This window comes from Vicugna pacos, chromosome 11 (genome assembly GCF_048564905.1).
Source record: "Vicugna pacos chromosome 11, VicPac4, whole genome shotgun sequence".
NCBI classification, from domain to species: Eukaryota; Metazoa; Chordata; class Mammalia; order Artiodactyla; family Camelidae; genus Vicugna; species Vicugna pacos.
Genome location: NC_132997.1, coordinates 99,438,561 through 99,462,745, shown reverse-complemented (window position 1 = coordinate 99,462,745; position 24,185 = coordinate 99,438,561). Strand labels below are relative to the sequence as shown.

Here is a 24,185-nt window from a genome sequence, read left to right as displayed (position 1 = left end):
CAACCTGTTGCCCCAAGTTCCGCCAAGCAGGGGGCTTTCTTGTTTCTAGTCCATGGTGTCCCTCACCAGCGGCCAAAAGCCAGAGGGAACTCAGGTCGGCCTGCAGGGACACAGACGAGAGCGGTTCACAACTAGATGCAGTCGGGACAACCGTCCCAGGACAGTGGTGCCGTGTGGGTGGGAGCCCGGGGTCGGTGGACACATGGGGGCCCCCGGAGGAGCTGCAGCCAGTGGTGGTCACAGAAGTGTCCCAGGGACAGTGCCAGGTCAGGGAGGGCCGGCATGCCTGCGGCGCCCTAGGCGCTGAAGTGGAGCACGCTGGTGACAGAAAGCTACCGGAGCAGCTGGCCAACGCGAGCGCTCAGCCTCTCCAGGAATGTGCACGTTAATAGGACCTTCATCCCCATCAGGCGACAAACTATGTCACCTGCCACCTGTCTCTTTGAGGAAGTGTAAACTGCCACAGCTTCCAGGAAAAATACAGAAATGACCTATTAGAGGAAGAAATACTCATAGCCGGTGTCAACGCTGCAGCCATATGAGTCCATCCCAGGACATATCGTCCCCGTGGATACAGAGCACGTGCCACGTGTGTCTTTGCTGCGGAGTCTGCGGGAAGTGGGGCGCGCTGTCACTGCACTGCTCACGGGGAGGCCCCGGCACACGGCTGGGAGCACTGGGTACAGTGCCCTGAGGAGCATTACGTGACCAGGAAGAAGGAACAGTAAGATGGGAAACAGCTGACTCGGGGATGGACACAGAAAACTAAGAGGACACAAGATGAAGATGAGAATATATAATGTGACCCTACAGCTTTAAAAAGCCAACACCCCGCTTCCGTCTGTGTCTGTTAGCACCCACCTCGTAGTAAAACGAGCCACGTTCGGAGCGGCCGTGAGCATTGGTGCGGGAGACGCGGAAGGAGGGCGAAGGAAACGCCAAGTGAGCCAGGGCAAAGAAGGACGTTTGTAAATGATATCCCAGCACAAGCAGGCAGCTCAGGGCCCTCGTCTCACTGCCTGAAGGGGCTCGGAGGCTGCGGCTCCCTCCCGGGGAGACATCTCCGCTGAACGTAAGCCAGAGGGAGCAGCGGTGAGTCAGCTTGCTCCTGTGCATCCGGGAAGGTGGGCGCAGCCAAGCCCCTGAGAAGCGACAAACTCCTGGCCAGAGGGTCCTCAGAACTGGTCAAGGATTCCAGGCATCAATATTCTCACGTCCCGTTAGGAACTGAATGTTTGCGTCCCCTCAAAATGCCTAGGTTGAATCCTAACCCCCCAGGGACGGTGTTAAGAGGTGCGACCCTGGGGAGGTGACAGGTGATGTGGGCAGAGCCCTCCAGGGGGACTGGTGCCCTCAGCAGAGACACAGAGAGCTTGCTGCTGCTCCCTGCTCCCCACCACGTGTGGGGACCGAGGGCAGCCGTCTGCAAACCGGGAAGAGTGTCACACAAGACCCGAGTGGGCTGCCCCTCGACCCTGGACTTTCAGCCTCTGGGCCTCTGAGAACTGTGTCTCCTGTCCCAGCTGCCCAGCTTGGTTTGTCACAGTCCCTGAGCAGACTAAGTCACCCAGCAACTCCAAATGGAAGGACCAAACATGGCTTGACCCAACTGCTGAGTATTTGGGAGCCCACATGCTACCTTCTTGCTTATGGTTTTAGATCCTTCCCGATTTCTGTTTACTCCAGAGAGCAGTTTTTGACTCTCATCACTGCAGGTGAGGGTGGCCACCGGCCCGCCCAGCCCTGCCCTCAGGGCTGCTCTCACCCACTCCCTGAGGCAAACAGTGTCCCCCCGTTTTCCAGATGGAAACTGGCCCGAGGTGCCACAGCCACGGAGTGGCCACGCCGGGGTGCCCTCCTGGGTGGCCTGGCTCCTCCGTCTGGGCTTTGGGACCCACGCAGCCTCCGGACAGAGCTGCGGGCATCCTGCGCCCCCACTGCCGGCCCGAGCAGCGGGCCCCGGGCTCTCCCCACGCCGGGTTCGCAGGGCCTGAACACGCAGTGGCACCTGAGCAGCCACGAAGGAAGAGCTGGCGCCTGGACCCTCCTCACCCACTGCACCTCTGTCCACTCGATGGCCCCGCGTGAAGCCCCTGATCCCACACAGGGCCCCACCACCTCCGGACATAAAAACACCGCACAACCATTGGGTCTTTGCGTTTCAACCCTGGGGGGCTGAGCGCCAGGTGGGAAGTGCTTTAGGCTTTCCCAGCCATGGGAAGTCTGTTTCCCATTCACCTATATTCCCCACAAACCCTTGGAGAAGGTGAAAACCACACCCAGGGCTCGGGCAGCACAGGAGCGGGCTGTGGACCGGATGTCCAGACGCGGGCCCTGCCACCGCGGGAGGGCTGAGGCCAGTGAGCGGTGACAGGTCCATATCACCCTCCGCTGGGAAAACCCAGAATAAGGGGACAGAGGGCCTGACTGACCAGCACGGCCAATCTCAGACTCCTGATTGAAAAAGGCTTCAAAGGTTTTCTTCTTCATCAAAGATAATGCTTCTCTTTTTGCTCTGTCCCCTTTCCGAACGTCACTAAAAGTCGGTACTAAAAGTGATGGCGCTTAGATTTTTTGCACTCCCCCAAACTTGAGTGAACGGAACCCAGCACGTTTTACTCAATTCTCGCGGAAATGTCTACGAGCTCCCTGAAGGTTCTCAACCGACGCTGAGCTTTCCAGGCGCAGCTCTGCAATTTCACGCGAGGTTGAAATCCAGATGAACTTTTAACCAGAATGCCAGCCATGACAATGGAGCAATTTGTAGAGAAGGTTCCTCCACAGCCTTAGCGCTCAGATGCAGTGGGATCCCTGGGACGTGACCCTTGTGACACCCCGCACTGGACGTCCTCTCTGCCCGCTGCAGCGCGGCTGCCGGCAAAACAGAGAGAGGGCTCTGTCAGCTGCGCGGAACCTCCATCTCTCTTACCCTAACAATCTGCAGGCAAGCAGAGTCAGATGCAGGTTTCGGGGAAACTCCCGGGTCCACGGCAGAGACCCCCAAATCCCAGCCCCCACCACTGCCCCCCAACCCAGGGCCCAGGCACCTGCACGTGCCTCACTGCAGTGACACCCAACCCCAGAGCAGTCTGGCCCCTCTGTCCCAGCTGTAACCCACTACTGACATGGGGCTGTGGGGGACAAGATCACTGTACTCCTGGTTGTAACAGGACATCGCAAGAGACGCACTACTGGAGAGAAAAAGACTTCTCTGGACCTTGAGTCACAGCAAAAGCAGATTCAGTCTTATTTCTGTTACATGTTGGTTACCAAGACAGGAAAGCATCTTGATAAACCGACGAAGTCTCCAGCCACCGGAGCCCCGTGGTTCTCAGGGGCGCCCCTCCAGGGAGAAGCCAGAGTCCCGGCCCCCAGCTCACTCGCCTCTGCCAGGAGGACCCTCAGTTTTTCTGGGTGAGACGCCCCAAGGGAGGAGCACGTCCGGGGCGTGAACACAGAGGGAGAACCACCACGCAGGAGGCTCTTCCAAGATGATTCTGGTTCGCTTAGATTTCACTGCGCTCACGACCTTTTAACTCATTACTATAGAGACGAAATGTGAAATTTAAGTGTTTAGGAAATGAATACGATAAATTCTGGGGGGGGGCAGGGATAGCAGATAAATTAGGAGAGTCATGGCATTATTTAACCATGACTCCAGGGCCCCACAGACACCCCAAGGCAGAGAAGATCACTGAAACTCCACCAAGTTCACAATTCAGTCAGTGCACGCGCCACCTCCCCCATCGCCGGCCGGGAGGAAAAGTATTGGGGGGAGGACGATGCCCGCGACGTTCACAGTCCCGTGGAGACTCCATAATCTGACTGCGGCCCCTTCAGCTGCGCCTAGACAAAATCCCATGTCCAGGTTGCTTTCTTTAAATATAGGTGTTTGAATTGTCCCCACCCAGTCCCGGCATGATCCCCCCATGGCCAAACTCTGTTGGATGCTTTTCAAAAACTGGCACTAATCCCAAAACGGTCTCCTATTCCTTCAGTTGAGTGTAAAGACAGGTGGGAGCCCCTGCCAGCTCACTAGGAGGAGCCGGATCACTCCAGGTTTTAATCTGCAAGATAATTAGATAATTTTAAATCACTTGGTGTAGCTGCATTAGGGACTTAAAAGAATTAAGTGCAAAGTTGAGCATGTAAAGCAGGGGCTCTCTGCAGGGTCACGGTGGTTACACACAGGCTCACAGGCACCTCTGACAATTTAGAGGAGGCTACAAGTTCCATCCTCAGATGAATATCCATCCAAAGGCAGACATCCACAGACAGTCAGAGTTTCTTAGCCGCCTCCAGGGAATGGACAGGTCTCCCCGAGGACCGCCCGCGGACCCCAGGTTGACCAGTCCTGGTTCAGCGCAGGTCTGCGGCCCACATGCGTGGACGTTTGTTTTCGTGGGTCGGACCCCACAAAGACCAGCTTTGACCATGAGGCTGCACACCCCGTTATCACAGGCTTGAAAAGCAAGCGTTCCCTGAAATTCCCAAAACATGGAAGAATGTGTCTTTTCTAAGAATATACTATTAGGTCCTCGTTGAGAGAAGAAATTTCTAAGATCTAGTTAAAACACTTGGTAGAAAGAAAAAAAGTGCGTCCGTTCCCCTGAACCATGACTGGGCACCTGGGCCTGTTCCAGGGACGCCTCTGGATGCTCCTTTGTGTTTCTGGCCTTTGTGCCTTAGTCTTCCTACAAAAGGACTCGAGATGGTTCGAATGGTATCGCCCCCATATGGTGTATGAAGCGAAGGAACACTGAATCACAAGCTGCGGCACAGACCAGGGTCCTGGGGAATGGCACGGAGGCCTGGGGACAGCTGCTAGCCCCCTTGACCCCCGCCCACGCCAAAGCTCCAGTGGCCTTCCGAGGCTCAGCGGGGCTTCGGGGGGAGGGAAGGGGTGTCCTGGCAATACCTGGTCACATGTCACCTGGATGTACACGATCTTAGAGCAGTTCTGCCACGTCACAGCCCCCAGTGGACATTTACAGCTCTTTTCACCTGAGGGGGTGCAGTGTATTGGTGGCAGAGAGGTAGGATCTGTGGGGTAGGAGAAGGGACTCTGATTAGACACCCTTTCAGGATTCTCATGGCTGCCCCTCCCGCCATCCCTGGGGCAGGTGTCGTTACTGGTGTCCTCAGCACAGGTGCTGCGAACAAGGACACACCCCGCCTGTGTGTTAGGCAGGAGAAAGGTGTGAGACCCACCAGTATAAGCTCACGGCATCCAAGAGCAATTTCAGAGGTGCTCGTGCACTTCAAAGTGCTGCTCAAGGCCTAGATTCCAAGGCAACGCCATCCAAGCCTTTTAGGAGTTCAGGGTTTCAAAGAGCAGAGGAGAAATGTAAGATTAAACACATCTGAATAAGTCTCAAAAATCTGTTTTTGTTTTGTTTCGTTTTGTTTTAGTCCTTAAGTCTATTTACAAGAAACTCCCCATCTGTGCTCTTTTCACCGTCAGTATCGTTTAAGTCCCTGCTCAGAATTGTGACTGTTTCCTTGGTGTTGACAACTCAGCTTTAAAGAAGGCTGCAGAATGGGACGGATCACAACACGACCATCGCTGGTATGTCCGGAAGCTGAGTGCCAGAATGTGACACAACCAGACTTTGTTTTTAAAAATAGCTAAGGAATCAAAGCATTTCAGTTATTAAGGTTTAAAGAAAACGAAGAAGTGATACATTTCTCTTCCAGATCCATCAGCAACACAGGGACTGCACCTCTGAAGTCTCTGCCAGAAACCTGGTGTTGAAGAAATCACTGAGGAAAGGAAGGGGGACCAACGATCCCAAAAGAAGAAACACAAACGCATCTGAAGCTGCTGGCCAAGACCCACCTTTCGAAGGTGATGCTCCGAGCCTTTTCAAATAGCAGATCTATTCTGTCCACAATTATGACTTCCAAGGCTCTTGAAAATTCTAACAAAGGTCCCTGCACACAGGGATATCGTGCATTTTGGATTTTGACCCGAACATTACTTTGTAACATTATATGTCGATCATTTGGAAAACACTAGTTGACTGAGCTATGTAAATCTTTTAAATATTTATACATATATCCTTTTCTCATAAACCATCACTTATAAATGAGTGACCAGAGAGGTATGCTTGAAGACATTCTCTGGAGACTGATGAGGGGACACGGGAGCCCAGAGAACCAGGAGGCTCCTGATGTTCCTCTAGAACATCCGCCCGGCACATCACAACAGACCCAACAGGAAGCTCGGCTGCCGTCTGTCTGGAGCAGTGGTTTCCAGACTTGCTGGCCTCCACTTTAACTACTGAGGACCCTAAAAACTGTTTGTTTTCCATGTTGGTTATATCTCTGGGTATTTACTGTATTAGAAATTAAAGCTGAGAAATCTAAAATATTTGGTAATTCATTTTAAGTAACTATAAACCAGTTTCATATTGTCACAAACGTTTTTAGAACAAATAATGAATTTTGGTTTGTTTGTTTTGGGAAACAGTACTGGCATGGTTTTACTTTCTTGAGAATGTCTTGAATGGCTGGCTCAACAGAAGACAGCTGGCTCCTGACAGCTGCCGCTCCTTCAGGCTGTCACCATACATGGTTCTGGCTGAAGCCCACGAGGAAGCTCCTTCTCTGCTGACTGTGGACGTTCCCCCTGGTTCCACATCAGAACTCAGCACGAGGTAACACCTCAACGACAGCTGTGACGTCCTCACCAATGAGCTGTTGCCACTGTTACATCCATCATTCTATCTTGCATTTTGGATTCTGACCCAAACATAACTTTGTAACATTATGCATCAATCATTTGGAAAATACTAGTTCACTGACCTATGCAAATCTCCTAGATATTTCTATATTTGAATAGGATAGCAACAAAATTCATATCAGTTAGTACAATATTGATAATGGGTGGAAAATGTTTAAAATACCAAGAAGCTGTCATGCTCAGGGAGGTATATACAAGTTCCTCCAAATGCTAATTTTCAGTTGAAAGCTCAGACTTTATCATTGGCAACAAAGATCATAAGCTATTTTCCTGGAAATGAGAGGCGCACTCTGTTCACTTGAGCAAACTTCAGACAAAAACCCAAGCCTGAGTGATCAGGGTGGCCTGTTGCTTATTCTCAATGGGGAAATGGTCTTTCACGGAGAAAGTGGCTCCATCACACCACACACTCCCCTGAGAAGATGCCCCGTTTCGGCAGTGGCAGAGTGCTCTGTGCACACTTCGAAAAAGAGAGGTGCTCGAGGGTCAAGATTTAATATCAGCAACATAACGTTCTTACAGGAAAACGCTTTCCCCTGCCAACAGGAGGGGATGCGGGACACAGTGAGGACCGGCAGGGCTGGTGCCCGGGCAGCTGAGTCAGCCCCACTGCCTCTGCACCATCGGCGTAAAAGCCAACAGGGACCAAGGCACCAGGTCTTAGTGGTAATCACCGTGCAAACAGTTTGGGCCTCGCGGACACTGGTCAGCCTTGCAGTACACATGCCGGGAGCTCTGGTCCAGGGCGTGGACAGGTTCCCGCGGAGGCAGAGGACGGAGAGTGGCCATGGGCCCACGCGTGCCCGGTGACACAGAGTGCTCCACCCCGAGCTCTGTTCTGCTCCTTTCGAGCCATTCCAGACCTGCTTGTATCCCTTCCGTAATAAGCAAATGTGCTTGGCGTTTTCAAAAACTAACTGAAAATGGTTACGGTTCAAAAGATGACCGCCCACCACACACAGGAAAGGTCCTGCCCAAAACTGCCCTCTGCCCGAGGATGGTTACTATGAAACGCTGACCAACTCCATCCATGGGAAGCCATCCCGACACAGTTGCCTGTTCCCCCGGCCCGGCCTCTGGAAGCTTCGGCTAAACACCACTCCCAACTTCTGCATCATTTTCAGACACTTTCTGACTAAATGTCTGGGCCAAGCTCCGCTCAGGTGGGCGATGGTGCTCTGACCAGCTTCCTCGCACCTGCTGCACGGGGAGGCAAGAGCCCCTCGCTGGGCTTGTTAAACTGCACCCGGCACCAGCGTGTCCTCATAAGAGGCCCTTTCTGTGATAAAATCAAGACTGCGATGGCTGGGACAAGATTCATAGCGTTCAGAGTGCCAGTAAGCTGCGAGCTGTGAATCCCTTAAATGCCTGTGCACCCTACCTGGCTGTACCTTAAATGCTGATATCAGAATGTTTATAGAGAGCTTCTAGCCTCTCTGAGTTTTTCATTAAGCTGTGAATGGGAAATGACACACTTTTCAAAGTTGACGTTCTTTCTCTTGGCTCGATTCACAAAAATAAGATTCATACTTTCTTGCCTCTGCCAGCAATTCCATGGCTAGAAACGATTCATTACAAAATAGAAATAGATTCTCATTTTGCTCTGATATAGATTCGCAAAATATAGAGGAAAGATTTGCTCACATTGTATCCAGTTGCTTTATTTATTAAAATGTAAATAATGCTGAGTTAGCCATCTGATGAATCAAAATTCCAAACCTGAGTTTCCAATTCACGTAGAACTGCCAGCTCCAGGTAATTTCCAGGGAGAAGTTCACACAGACACATTTCAGTTTACTATATGTGCTCAAAGCAACTAAACTGTAAAGTGAGCTCTATTTTTGCATTAAATTTTACATTATCTATGAAAATATGTTTCCAAGGAGGAAGACAGTAGGCTGAAACCTTCAGGTGAGGAGGGAATAACAGAGAAACCGCGGCGAGCCGTGACCAGCCCGTCGAGCGAGCATGGGTCCTCGCCTGGACTCGGGGCTGGGCTATTTAACGTTAAGGTTTGGACACAGGGGTCACTTCAGGGGCCACCCCCACCTTCCAGGGGACAGACAGTGAGGCCTCAGACTGGGAGCCAAAGGGAAGAGTGACCAACAGGACCTGGTAACCCTCTGCTGCTAGGAGGGGCAGGGAAGAGACAGGGAGGAGGCAGGACTGGAAGCTCCGCTTCAGGGCAAGGGTGGAGGAGGCCAGGACGCTGCTGAATTCAGGCTGGGGCTGCCGGCCCCTGGAGGGACCGTGGGGCGTGGCCTGGTCACAGGGCCTGGCATGTCACCACTGCGGATGATGGCACATCCTCTCTGACGTAGGTTATATGACTATGAAAAATTTCCAAGCACAAGATTTTCAACTCTGCCAAAATTAAAGTTTCAGTTTTGACTATTCTATACATTTGGTAGAGACCACAAGTAGCTTATGAATATGAACATTTTATTTCACTCCATGCAAGTCATAACATGGGTAAAGAAACCAAATTCCACAGGATTTGGGCCATGGAATTCCAAAGGTCACAGGTGGGTAGCGGCATTTGTGGGAGAATAACATGCCCTTCTCAGGCACGAGCTGGGGACCGAGGACACATGATGACACTGCCACGGGAGGAGCCAGGCCACTCGGAATTCCTGCTCAGGGCCACTCACAATGTCAACATCAGGTGGCGGACGTGGACCCAAGGCACAGGGGCTGGGCTGGCCCCACCCCTTCCTCAGGCACCACTACAGCAGCCAATCCTGCCTGGTGCCCTAAGGACCTGCCCGTTAACAGGGTGGGGAGTGGGTGCCCCAGTGCCTGCAAACAAGAACGGTATCAAAACACAGGCCTTTCCCAGCCTTCAACAGACCCAGAGCAACGCAACTACACCGAGAGGGAGGCCGTCTGCAGCCCCCCAGGGCTCACAGCAGCGGCGCAGGCTCCTGCCGGGAGCACGCACGGCCCAGCTTCCCTTCTCCTGACCGTCCGGGCTGGGGCCTCCCAGACGGTCCAGTTCCTCCCGTCCGCCAAGCTCGGGAGGTAGAGAGGTGCGTGTGCAATGCTTAACACGGCAGGTGTAAAAACAGCACTACTCGTGGAGCCCTGGCTAGGCGTCTGCACGATGCTGAGTGTTCTCCAAACACTGCACCAGCCCCGTGAAGCCGGTGAGCGACTCCCATCGCTGTGCAGGCGAGAGCGAGCGTGCAGGGAGCGGGAGGCTGCCCGTGACCCCCGAGCGGGGCCTCCGGGCCCAGGGCCCGCATTCGTAACAAGCACCTTCAATGGACACTCGGTCCTGGCTCAGCCACGCTGAACCAAGCTGCTCCTGCTCCTGGGGGTGCAAGTGTGATCACGTAGGTGTGGCAGCACAGGAGGCACGTGACAAAGAAAGGGACAAAGGACTAAACTAGGCCAATATAAACACAGATGAAAGCATTTCATTTACAGACATTTTTAAATGATGTAAAAAATGCATATTCTATTCCCTCTGTACTTATGCATAGCAAATTCCCACAAACTCAGTGGCTTAAAACAACCCCAATTTATGACCTCATAATCTCCACAGCTCAGGAGTCCAGGTGCAGGTTAGCTGGGTCCTCTGCTCAGAGTCTCACCAGGCTGAGGTCGGAGCACACTCCTGAACTCACAGGTTGCTGGCAGAACTCATTTCCTCACAGCTGTAGGGTGGGGGGGTCCCCTCTTCCTCTCAGCCATTAGCCAGGACCCACTCTCTGATCAGGAAGGCCACGTGAGGCGCCCTGCCAGCAGACACTCCTCTTACAACGTACGTGTGTGCATTCACAGAGGAGGGCAGACGCGTGTTTCTGAGTTCCTCTGCCTCTGGATCTCAGCCTCCTCTGAAGAGCACACCCAATTAGGGCAGCCCCTCTCAGGATAATCTCCATTTCCATCAGCTCAACTGATTAGGGACCTTAATTATACCTGCAAAACTCTCTTGCCATAATCATAGGAGTGAAAACCTATCAGGCCCACACTCAAAGAGAAGGGGTCATACAAAGTCATGGATCAGTGAGGGTCACTTAGAATTCTATCTACGACACATATGAAACCATTCAGAGGGTAAGAACCAGGATAAAACTTGGATGGCCAGGAAGATACCTACACAGACGTAGATACAGAAAAGCTAAGAGCAAATGCTACGCTGAGTATTTCTGTGATGGAATTGTGAAATTATTTCTTAGAGTTTTGCTGTTTTCTAAATTTGTGCCATGGATGTAGATTAACATTATACATTCATGGGGGCTGGGACTTTCTGTTAAAAGCACATTATGCCCTTTTGAAGATTTCCTTGGGGTTTGTTCATAATGTGTGGACACTCTTACTGTGAGAAACAGCACAGCAGCTTAACAGCTGCTCCTTCTAGGCCAGATGAGGAACAGGGGTAGCACTTTTACCCTGGCTTTAAAAAACTAAAAAAAAAAATCAGACAAAAATATATGAACAATGGTCTTCCAGACACTGGACATCAGGCAGTGAAAGTAAGTAACAGCCTGGGCAGCGGACAAGGTGAGCCCTGAGGTTGTCCTGGCCGACTGTCTTGAGAGCTTCGAGGCTGTGGCAAAGGTAGAAGGAACCCCGGCAGAAACCAGAGGACTCCTGAGTGGAAGAAACGGAGCCACAGTCCCAGGACAACAGAGTGGTTAGATCTGGAAGAAGAGAGTGTGCAGAAGGAGAGCTGCAGAGACGGGCAGAGGCCCCTTTGTGTCACCAGGGCCCTGACAAGAAGATGCTTATAAGGACTGAACCACAGGAAGCTTAGCAGCAATATTACTGGGCAATCAGACTCAAGAGGAAAGGCACCTGTTCCCACTTAACGGGCGGGACACCACAGTTCACATGACAGGAGGTATGGTATTCAAGAGTCTTGCCTCAGTGGTGGGAAATAATGAGGCATAGACTAAACACAATTCTAGCACCGACTGAGGAATCTTACAAGCAAGACCCAAAAGGATCAAACTGCTTTCTCATGTAACCTACATGCATTTCAGAACAAAGCTAAAGAATATATTTTTAAAAAACCCAAAATATACAGCACTGAACCGCAAAACACACATACAAAGTATCCAATTAAAAATTATCAAAGGCACAAAAGGAGAAAATTATGCACCACAGTGAGAATAAAAAACCCAAACCAACCCCAAACTGACAGAGATGTTAGAATAAACAGACAAGGATATTAAACGGCCATTATAACAGTATTCCATATGACAAGAAGGTAAGAACAAAATGTGGGCTATAAAAATGACAAATGGCACTGTTAAAAATGAAAATGTCTGAGAAGAAAAATGCGCTGGTCAGAAATAACAGCAGATTAGACAGCGCAGACGAAAAGATCAGTCAACTTGAAAACAAACTATCTAAAACACAGTAAAAAAAAATTAAGAAAACCAAAATACTAAAGACTTTGAGATAACTCAAAACAGCCAAATACATAGGTTAACTGGTAGCTCCAAAGGACAGAGTAGCGGAAGAAGCAAAGAATATGTAAAAAATTATGGTCAAACATTTTTCAAATTTGATGAAAACTATATACCCACTAAACCAAACTCAATGAAACCGAAGCCCAGGAAACATAAACTACACAAAAGCATAAAATGGTCAAGCTGCTCAAAACTAGTGACAAAGAAAATCTTAGAAACAGCTCAGGTATTGTAAGTGGGAGAGTCTGCAACATCTCAAACAAAAATAAGGATGACAGCAGATTTCTGATTGAAAACTATGCAAGCCAGCGGACAGTGGAACAAGATCTTTAAGGAAATAAACTTCAATTTAAGATTTTATGCTCAGAAAAAAGACTTTCAAATATTAAGATATTTTCCAGATCACAAAACCTAAAAAAAAAAAAAAAATCACGAGCAGATCCCCACTAAAGAAATGGCAAAGTCCTTTAGCAGAAGGAAAATGATTTTAAGTGGAAGGGGAGGATATGGAGGAACTGGAATTATCACACACTACTGGGAGAAAAGCAAAATGGTACAGCAGGAGAATAGTGCAGCAACATGTGAAAGTGGTAAACACCCACCGTCATATGATCCACTCCTAAGTGAAGTAAAAGCTCGTCTGTACAAAGACTTACACAACATCCACAGCAGCTTTATTTGTAATAGCGAGACTGGGAGAAAATCCCCACTCTATAACAACAGATGATATAGAAGTATTATACCCCCTACAATGGAATACTACCCAGAAAAAAAAAAAGGCATGAACTACTTACTGATGTACATAACACAGATAAATCTCAAAATAAGCACGCTGGAAGAAGTCAGACTACATGAATCCATTTACAAAGCTCCAAGATTTTATGTAAATAAAATATACATAATACACATAGTCCATTACAAAGTTCCAGAAAATTCAAACTACTGTATAGTGAAGGCAGATGAGTGATTGCAGAGGGGATGCAGGGATGTGTTAGAAGGGAGGGGCCAAGAGGGGGGTTACAAAGCTGCAAGGGGGGTGATGGGGATGTTCATTATTTTGACTGTGGTATACATGTCAAATTACATCAATACTTTATATTTTAAATACAAGTACTTTTAAACGTCACTTCCATCTAAAATAACGTTTCTGAAAAAGTAAATAGTTTACCAAGTGTGCTCCCTGTGACCTCCTATAATTGTGGAGCCAACAAGTAGCCCTGTTTTGAAGAGAAACCCGCTCGTCATGTCCAGCTCCATCATCTGCCTCTCCTTTACACAATGAGCCACCATTTCACACCCACTGTGATGGCTAAAATGAAAAAGACAGTAACAAGTGTTGGTGAGGATGGAGAGAAACTGAAAACCTCATATATTCTTGAGAGGAATGTTAAATGGTGTGGCTGTTTTGGAAGTGTTTGGAAGTTCTTCAAAATGCTAAATACAGAATTGCCAGATGACCCAGAAATTCTGCTTCTAGGTTTTCACAAGGAAATGAAAATATTCCGGCACACAAAATATTACATGTGAATGTTCACAGCAGCATGATTGACAAGAGCCAAAAGGTCCATCAACTGATGAACAGATAAAATGTGATCTATCCATACCACAGAATATTGCACACACAAAGGAATAAAGTACTGATTCATGGCACCACATGTATGTACCTTGAAAACATTTAAGTAAAAGAAACCGGACATAAAAAGCCAAGTATTAGAAAGAAAGAAAAATACTAAATGCTATCATTCATATGTGGAATCTAAAAAAAAAAAGACACAAATAAACTTACTTACAAAACAGAAATAGACTCACAGATATAGAAAACAAATTTATAGTTACCAGGGGAGGAAGGGGTGGGAAAGGATAAACTGGGACTTTGAAATTTGCAGATAGTAACTACTACCTATAAAATAAACAAAAAGTTTCTTCTGTAGAGCACAGGGAACTGTCTTCAATATCTTGTAGTGACCTATTATGAAAAATAAATATATGCACGTATATGTATGACTGAAACATTATGCTGTACACCAAAAATTAACACAATACTGTAAACTGATTATACTTCAAATTTTTAAAAAGCACAATAGAAAAAAAAGCCAAATATTGCATGATTCCATTTATGTGAGATTTCCAGAACAGCCAAATTCCTAGAGAGAGAAAGAGACTAGTTGTGGTTGCCTTGGAGCCAGGAAGAGAGGGAACAGGTAACAGGTAAAAGTGAACCGACTGCTAATAGGTAAAAGGGTCCTATTTTGGGGGGTGGACGAAATGTTCTAAGATTAGATTGTGGTGATGATGTACAACACTATGAATATATTTAAAACTACTGAACTGCAAACTTTACATGCTTGACTTTCAGAGTACCTAAAGTGATATCTCAACATAGTGTTAAAAATTAAAATTAAATGACATATGAAAAAGAAGATGAAGATGAAGAAGCAACCATACATGGTTTATTAAAAGTGAAGTCTCCAGATTTTTTTGTATGTTGGCAATTAAAATTTAAGATGCTGTCAGTGGGCAGGCCAAATATGACCTACATGCTCAATCAGACTCACGGAGGGAGAGTGCGCCAGTCTCAGGGCTACACTATCTTTTCATGAACCAACGGGCACAGTTCTCTGGTTGTTTCTCTAGCAACTGTGTTCTCTAATCCTACTAAGAGTATCTTTCTTGCTTGCCTATCTTTTTAAAAAATTCTTATGTTTTATTGAAGGGTAGTTGATTTACAATGTTAGTTTCATGTGCACAGCAGAGCAATTCAGTTATACATAAACAAACATACATATATATATTTTCAGTTTCTTTTCCATTATGCCTCATTACAAGAAACTGAATATAGTTCTTTGTTCTATATGGTAGGTTCTTGTTGTTTATCTATTTTATATATAGTAGTGTGTATCTGTTAATCCCAAATTCCTAATTTATCCCTCCCCACACTTCCCCCCTTGGTATCTACAGTTTGCTTTCTACGTCCATGAATCCATTTCTGGCTTGTAAATAAAATCTGTATCTTTTTTTCTTTTTAGATTCCACATATAAATGACATCATATGATATTTGTCTTTCTCTGTCTGACTTACTTCACTTAATATGACAATCTCTAGGTCCATCCAAGTTGCTGCAAATGGCATTATTTCATTCTTTTTTTATGGCTGAATATACTTGCTTGCCTATCTTAAAATGACTATGGATATCCCTCACCCTCAATCCATTCCCTCACTCCTCCTTTCTCCCCCACAGTCAGCACTCGGCCATCACTGCCAGGCACACACCACCTTCTGCTCCGCATCAGAGATTCCCTGGCTCCAGCCTTTGCCAAGTTTTGGCCTCACTCTGCCAGCTCCCACCACAGGGTGTTATACACGTCCTGTCTCCTCCTGTGCCACACCATCTTCCTCACATATCACAGATCCCTTCTTTCTCCTCTCAGTTGCTCCCCAAGAAGGTCAAGGTTGTTGGTTTGGTGAGTTTCAAACACATAGCAATCCCCAGCAATGAGGGACTCTTGCTAGATGCGTGCTCTTCCCTCAGCTAGGAGAGGGGGCAGCAGAACGGGAAAGAAAGGTGGGGGCAGGAAAGGATAAGCACAGGGCAGACAACTCCTCCTTCGAAGGCCATGCCAACAGCCCTGCTACAAGTGCACTGACACAGGGTCTCCACCATGGGCCAAGGGATGTTGCTAGACACAAGTAAGAAAAAGTTCAGAAAAAATTTTCAGGTACATGATCAAAACCACGACCCTGGGTTACAACCTATCAGGGGCAAGTCATACTCTGTACCCCAGTAAGGAGCCCTTCAACCTGGAACTACAAAAGCAATAGACCAGTCCTGAACCCAAATATGTCTAAACTTAAGGAAAAGAAGAAACAGGAAAGTATCTGCCGTACAAAAACATCAGACTGGTGAATAATTAACTTCATTTGTCCCTTTATAAATTTCCAAGGAACCCCAAAAGATTACCTCTAAAAACAATGAATTAGGTCCTCAGATGATAATGGGTCTTCTGCTGTCTTTATTTGTATGTTGATTTTAGAATAATTGTTTGTTGTTAGATTGGTTAAATGTTTTGCTATTTGAATTTCCATCTGATGTTAATTTAACTTATTACTCCAAGTTAAATCAAGTACACCCAAGGCAGTTTTACAGGAGCTTCCAATACATTGTTTACTGTGTTTCTCCCTATTTGAGGAAGCCACACAGACCTCTTTTCTCCCTGTTGTTATGGAGGGAAGACAGCCTAGCAGAAAGATGTAAGATTTTTTCCCTCCAGATTGTTCATCTTTTGTGTCGGCAATCTGTCTTTGAGGGCAGATAGAATAAAGCCGATATTTAGGTATATCGAGTGATTCAGTGCAAGCATCTCTCAAAAGCATGATCAATATTCTCATGTTTTTAGCACTGTTTTCAGCCATAAATATCTCTCCTCTCAAAAAGAAATCACTCTCCTTTGGGTCAGCAGTCCCTGCAGTGGATGCGCAGTCGCCAGGCTGGGGCGGGAGGCACCGAGCGTCCACTGGGGCCAGAGGCAGGCAGGTGCGTTCAATCCCAGAGCTTCCTTCAGGGAGGGGAGAGGCAAAGAGAACTTAAAAGCCCAAACGGCAACGGGCTGGGGGCAGGGGGAACAGCAACGGGGGCGCGGGGTGCTTTATTCCGAAGCATCACATCATCCGCGTGAACCACTTACCTCACATCCTACTTCCGTCCTCTCAGCTCCGCTGAGAAATAAAATACTGACTGTGTCACTTGAAAGTAACACATAACATCCCTTTAAAAGCTAAAATTCAAATTTCGAGTGGAGATTACACGGGAAAGGAACTTTTATTCATTTTTAAAGACCGTAAGTGAGAAAACAAGCCCTAGGGCGAAGCCAGACCCCACGTTCACCACTGCATCCGCCAAGCACGGGCCCACTTCCGGGCCAAGCTCCACCCCACTTCCGCTGCGCTCGGGCTAAGCTCCACCCCACTTCCGCTACGCTCGGGCTAAGCTCCACCCCACCTCCGCTGCACTCGGGCTAAGCTCTGCCCCACTTCCGCTGCGCTCGGACTCCGCCCGGCTCCCACCTGCTACTCTCGCTTTCGTGAGCTCCGGCCGGTCAAGCCTCCGACCTGGAACAAACCGCGAGAGCCGGCCGGGGTCACAGGCCCAGAAGGGTGACCCCACAACAAAGGAACTTTCGCAAAGCACAGAACTAAATGTTTTAAGAAGTACAAGTTAGCACAATACACCTGGAATTACAGTACTTCTCATCTAACCTTTTAAACGCCGCCAACCACCTCTCAGCAGTGGGATTACCCCTGGAAAGGCCTGCGGAACGCCCTGCCGGCAGCGTCGCGCACCCAGTCTCCCGCCCCCGCGGGACCCTCAGGGGCATGATTTTTTTTCTAATACTAAGGAATGAAAATGTTGGAAGATAAATTGGTGCTTTAAAATCTTTAGCCAAAGAACCCCACTGAAATGGTTTCTCTTTATGTCCAGGAGGGCAGGGACAGAAACACGGCGTGTGTGCACATCACCACGAAGTAACGAGGAGCGTCGTCGCAGAGGCTTTATGACGCCTCAGGACTGGGCCCGGTGCGTAGACAGTCTTGGAGCTTGCCATTCTGAGCAGAGTCTGCCCATTGGCGAGAGACTGCATTTTGACCTTTAGATTCTGAGTGCCTGTGCCTTCTGCGTTGTTTCCTCAAAAACCAAGGCTTCATTCAAGTTAAAAAGAGATGGGAGTAACACAAAGGTGACGGACACAAAACAATCAGTTTGGTGGAAGACGACACAAGAAACTGGGGACGAGGGCCTGATCCCCAAGGGCTAACACCGGCAGGGTAGTGGGGTCCCGCCAGCGATGGTGCCACGCCTGCAACTGCCCCTAAGGCAGGCTCAGGAAAACACAGCCCATGGGCCAGCCCCGTCACGGCCCATGGACCGCAGAGATGGGAAAGCAGGACTGAAGCCACGACTATGGAATCTTGAGAAATGTGGTGGAGCGCCATGCTACCAGAATGTTCTCCACACAGCAGGCCACATTAAATTTCTCCAGTCAAACCCACATGGCAGCTGCACTGCTGCAGCTGCTTAGAAAATAGCCTCTTCTCTCCTCACACTGCTGTCCTGTGCGAATACTACCATGTGGCCTGTGACATCCCCAAAGGTGCATCATGCTAGAACCAGCAGTGGCTCCAACAATGGAACCTGTCAGTGGAAGGATGCTCTGTTCAAAACATCTGAGGCTCCTAGAGACGTCACCATGTCAACTAAGGGTCACACAGCTCTCAATGACAATGCATGTGGCAAAGACCTAAACAAAGTGGAGGCAGACAAGGAGGGGACGCTTGCTTCCTTCAGCTCCCCGGCCACTGGGTGTCTGGGGGGCTTCCTTTTGCAGCCGGCAGTGGAGACAGAAGTCCAAGTGCAAAGCCCCAGCAGACAGGCCACTCTCTGCTGGACATGACTCTCAGATGGCCAGGTCTGGGGAAGATGTGCATGGACCATGGCAGATGCTTCATGGAAGAGGCTTGGGCCACCCCGGGTAAACCTGACCAGAGCTTGAAAATGAGCCAGAGGCCCTGGGCGTTTTTGTCCCTCAGGGGTCCTGGGCGTTTTTATCCCTCAGAGCCCATGGGCCCTGGAACCAGCCTCCCTGCACTAACATCCCATCTCCACCTCTGAGGAGCTGTGGTCTTGAGCAAGTTACGTCACTTCTCTGTGCCAGTTTCCCATCTGGAACATATCATGGTACCTACCTCATAGGGCGGTGTGACAACTAAATTATATTATAACATTTCACTAATTTCAAAGTGCCTGACAAATACTAAGTTGTCATAAGGCCATTAGCTACTACGATGATCCCATCACCGCTGTTACTGGCCTTACTCCTAGTGTCTCTGGGCCTGGCTGTAGCAGGTGTCTCATCAGACATCACCTGCCCATTAATGGGGGGAACTCTGACTCTGAGGCTGAGACACTCTCCACGGTTTTAAAACAAAAACCTAGCAATTAAAAAGTGTGAGTCCTCTGACCACGACCGCCCTCCGCCCTGGCCTGAGAGGCGAGGTGTCAGAAGTAGCATTCCACAGCCTCTTCCCAGTGCCCCTCTTTGGCCATTCCACAGCCACCTGGAGCCGAGCTGTAGCCATCACCCCGGTGGGTCAGCTGCCCTGAGTCCACCTGCCGGCAAGCCCCGCCCACCGCTCCACAGTCGCGGGTTGGGGGGAAGAGGGCTTGCCCTGGGGTCTGCAGGGCCACCCACTGGGACACCACCTTAAGAACCGGATGAAACTCCCAGAGCACGTAAAAAACTACATGCTGCTCAAACCTTCAGTTCATCTCCGACAAAAACAGCTCTCCACTGTCTCCCCGATGGCTCAGAGGGCTGCCTGCCACTCCCCACTCTTGCAGGGCACCTGGGTGTCAAAGCGTCGGGTCCTCAGCCAGATTCTAGCGCCCGCACTCACTGTGAGGATGCTTCCGGGACTCATGGCACATTTTTTAAAAGAAAGTGAGGTCCCCAGGCTGTGTCAGCAGAGCCCGTTTACCCCGATCTGTCTGAACTGGGCACCAGTCAGCACCTGTTTACTGCAGTGTTTGCAGGACAAGGTGCCCCACGTACCAACCGCCAGGAGACCCTGCCCCGCACCGGTTGAGTTCTGGGAAGAAGGGCCTGGATGCCCCACCACACTAACTCTGTGTGTAAGAGAAGCAACTGAACAAGGTAAGAACGGACAAGTCTACACTCCACCCCACACGCTGCTGCCTGCACTTTGTCAGTGTAGCCTGTGCCGTCGGGGTGGAGACCGTGTGACCAGTGCTAAGCACTCAAATCCAGTGGCCAAGTGACGGCCTCGGCACCACGGAGAGTGCAGGCCATGGGCATCTTCTCACGCCTTGCTGGGGTCCCTCCCATCTCTGCCTGCAGGTGCCCTCGCTGAGAAGGAGGGAGGAGATAAAGGAGAGCCCAGCCCCTCTCGCTCTGCTCTCCGCGTCTGGGGCGACCAGGGAGCCGCGGTCCTCAGCGGGCTATACCTGGGCTTTTCCAGAGCTGTTTCCCTCTCTGCCTGGAAAGCGCTAGGGCTCTTTGACGTGTAGATCTGTTTTCACCTACTTTCCAAAGGTCACAGCTGTCTTCACGATGGATGGAAGTGCTGTAGCCCGGGAAGCCCTGCAAATGGGAGGCTTGTGTGCTTCAGAGGAGTAGCAAGTCCGTCCCCAGCATGGGCCCCAGCCGGACCCGCTGAGGAAGGTTTCCTCCCCGCACCGCCAACCCCAGCGCGACGGCCCGTGTGCAGAGGTGTCCCCCTGGGACCAGCAACAGCGCTGAGAGCAGCTTCCCACCTGCTATCCTTTTACTTCTGACGACACGCCATGAGGAAGGATTCCTATTCCTGCTGTACAGAAAAGGATGCTGAAACAGGTAGGCTGCCTTTCCCAAATCACAGGCTGAGCGTGTATCCTCCCCTCTGGTCCAAATAATGTCAAAGGTGGAACAGTACTCAGAGGAAGAGGGTTTCTGAACCCACATTATTAACATGTTGACTGCTGTGTCACCCAAATCTGGGTGACAGTTGTGCTTCCTCAGGGGCCCTGCCACCCAGATATGGGTGACGCTCTCCTTTATCCAATTATGCAGGTTTGTAAGTAATTTGCAACAGTTTGTTTTTAAAACAATTTTTTGTTGTTTTAAAATAGTGTTTCTTAAAATTATTTTTTAAAACAATTGTTTTTAAAACAATTCCAATTATACTGGGAAAACAAACAGATGAATGATAAGCACATAGACCATCCGTGCATCGCACTGCGATCAAGTGTGAACTCGGGCCCTGCAGCAAACACATTCGATCCACGGTTAAGCCCCCAGAAGAAGACACTCAGAATTACCAGCCACAGCCTCTTCTACACAGCTCCTTCAAAACACGGCACCCACCTAAGACGGTAACGCCTCACTCAGGGTCCCCAGCTGAAGTGTTTTCCAACCATGTCCTCCTACAACTCCCTGATACTTCCAGAGTTCTTCCAAAATGACGACTGTACATGTGAGTGTAAAGCAGAGGAAAACATCCTTGTGTCCTGAAGCCTATTTAGCAGCAGAGCACAGGCTGGCAGCTGCACCTGACGCTTCCATCATCCCAAGGAAGAGTCGGGACGCGAGCTGGAGGGTCCGCTGGACCTGGCCCAGGTGCAGGTCAGCAGAGTGTGACCCTGGCTGCAGTGCCAAGTGCCCACAGGGGTACGAGGCTGCTGCTGAAGCTGAGCTGTGCTTACAACGATGCTCAGGGTCCTCTCACTTCGGAGTTTTCATACTGGAGCCAGGGCTCTTTGACATGCAGATCTTTTTCACCTACTTTCCAAAGGTCACAGCTGTTGCAAAACAGGAATTGGAAACTGTAGCTGATTTTTTTCTTCCATTTTGGAAAACTCTTACCCAATCTTAATCTCTTATTTTAATGTAATGTGGAAAATTAATGTATTTAGATCATCCTACTCTGGAATCTATTAAAGATGTTTAAATCACCCTAATCATTCTAACAGATTAGGATCACTTAAGTCATCCTAACTCACTCATCCCGTTACGTTTCAGCATTCCTCAGACAAGCAAGGACTGAAGTATTTTCTGATATACACAGCTTAAGATGACAGCATGCTTAAGTGAAGTAATGTTCACAAACACACAAATGACCAATGTGAATAGCACTTTAACAACGCCGTAAACATTATCTCATTAAGAAGTACTAATTCCAGAGTGACAACTAAAAAGGCCTCTGACATGATATACGGTAAGACCGATGCGACTTGGGAGAGGTGGTGGAAAGGAGAGAAGATTGAGAAAGGTTTGTAAATTGCAGAATAACGCTTGCTAGCTTTGTGTAAGCTCCTGTAATATGAAAGACAATGTACAAAATCATTTCTGTGCATGACAGTCTTGCACGTTCATGTATTATTTCCAGTTGCAAAGGGGGAAAATGCAGAGCAGAGTCTCAGAGAAGCACCTGAGGTCACGCAGCAGCCGGGCTGTGCAGGACTAAACTTCACAGCCTGGTGCTTTTCTCTCCCTTGTATCAGAGGGGTCCATAGCCTGTCCCTTAATATATCCATTATTTGCTAGGAGTAAGAATCCTAGTTATAAGAGATTTGAGAGAAACAATAGAAGAAACTGGCTCTGAAATAGCTATGAAGGCAGCAAAAATTTTTTAAAGTTCTGACGTGTGAAACCAAGTAGAAAAAAACTAGCTCTACCAAGGAGGTTTACAGTGATGGCTCAGCAGCACATGATCCCAGACAAGGGATAGAGTAGCACTCGGTAGGACCTCCACAAACCCCCACAGTTCACTACTGTGATCTACCTTCGACAGACAGAGAACCAAGGCAGAGAGATGCTGGATAACCTGCTTCATGTAACAAGACTGAAAAGTGGCAGAGCTAGGATTGGAACCCAGGTCTCCCTGCAAACAATTATTACTGAGAAAAATTCGAATGGTTCTTTTATTCCAAACTATAATTTATGTACATGTATTTGAGAATAAAAACTTGTTAGACTATGACAGTCATATATGCATCAAAATGCTGTACAATTATTCATTAGTATCTTTAGAAAGAATTCTCAAATTTCTCAGAAAAATGTCTTACGAAGTATGAGAGTTTGTAATAATCCAGAAGGCAACTTTAAAAATGAAGCTAATTTGTTACTGGGTTAAAAAAGACTGTAATAGCTGGAAGATGTTTTATGTAAGCCTCAGGATAACCACAAAGCAAAAGCCTACAGTACATACACAAAAGACAAAGGAATGCAAGCATACCACTACAGAAAAACGCCAAGTCACAAAGGAAGAGAGCAGGAAAGGAACAAAGCAACCAGAAGAGTTAACAAAATGACAACAGTAAGTCCATACCTGCCAGTAATCACTTTAAGTATAAATGGACTAAATTCTCCAATCAAAAGACATAATGAAGCTAAAAAGATTCTTAAAAAAAAAAAAAGACCAAACTATATGCAGCCTTATTTAAGGGATTCACTTCAGCTCTAAAGACACACAGACTGAAAGTAAAGAAATGGAAAAAGATATTCCATGCAAATGAAGACCAAAAGAAAGCAGGATTAGCTGTACTCGTATTACACAAAGCAAATACTTTAAGCCAAAGACTGTAACAAGAGACGAGGTCATTATATAATAGTGAAGGGGTCAGTTCATCAAAAGGCTATAATATTCGTAAATATTTGTGCATACAACAGAGAAGCATCTAAATTTAGAAAGCAAATATTAACAGAGCCATACAGGCAGCAATGCAATAACAGTAGGAACTTCATTACCCCCACTTTCAACAATGGATAGGCCATCCAGATAGAAAATCAGTTAAGAAATTTTATACTTAAACTACACATTAGATCAGATGGCCCTAACAGACATTTACAGAACATTCCACTCAACAGAGGTAGAATACACATTCTTCTCAAGTACACATGAAACATTCTCCAGGATAGATCTTCTATTAGGGCAAAAACCAAGTCTTAATAAATATAAGAACACTGAAATCATATCAAGCATCTTTTCTGACCACAATGGTATGAAATCAATTACAAGATGAAAATTGGGAAGTTTACAAATACGTGAATATTAAAGAATATGCTCCTGAACAAATGGGTCAAAGAATAAAAAAAAATATCTTGAGATAAATGAAAATGGAAACACAACATAGCAAAACTTACAGGATGCAGCAAAAGCAATTCTAAAAGGGAAGTTTATAGCTATTGACACCTATATTAAGCAAAAGGAACTCAAATAACAACCTACCTTCTAGAAAGAGAAAAATTAAGCCTACAGTTAGGGAAGAAAATAAAGATCAGAGCAGAAGTAAGTTAACTAGAGACTAAAAGGGTAATAAAAAGATGAAACCAAGAACTGTTTTTTCACAGAGATAAATACAAATTTTTAAAGAAATAAATATAGATAAACCTTTAGTTAGACTTACCAGGAAGAGGATTCAAAAGTACGAATCCATGAGGAGACATTCCAACAGATATTCAGGAAT

General features: G+C 47.8%; 1 protein-coding gene and 1 long non-coding RNA gene across 4 annotated transcripts in view; one reads left to right on the top strand and one right to left on the bottom strand.

Moving 5' to 3' along the window:
* Positions 1-24,185, bottom strand: part of MGMT (O-6-methylguanine-DNA methyltransferase) — a 235,155-nt gene that overhangs the window by 128,331 nt on the left and 82,639 nt on the right. The gene's annotated exons all lie outside the window — the stretch shown is intronic.
* Positions 17,175-22,705, top strand: LOC140699484 (uncharacterized). The gene is made up of 3 exons (XR_012077691.1): positions 17,175-19,875; positions 20,275-20,574; positions 21,739-22,705. It is a non-coding gene; the product is annotated as an uncharacterized lncRNA (long non-coding RNA).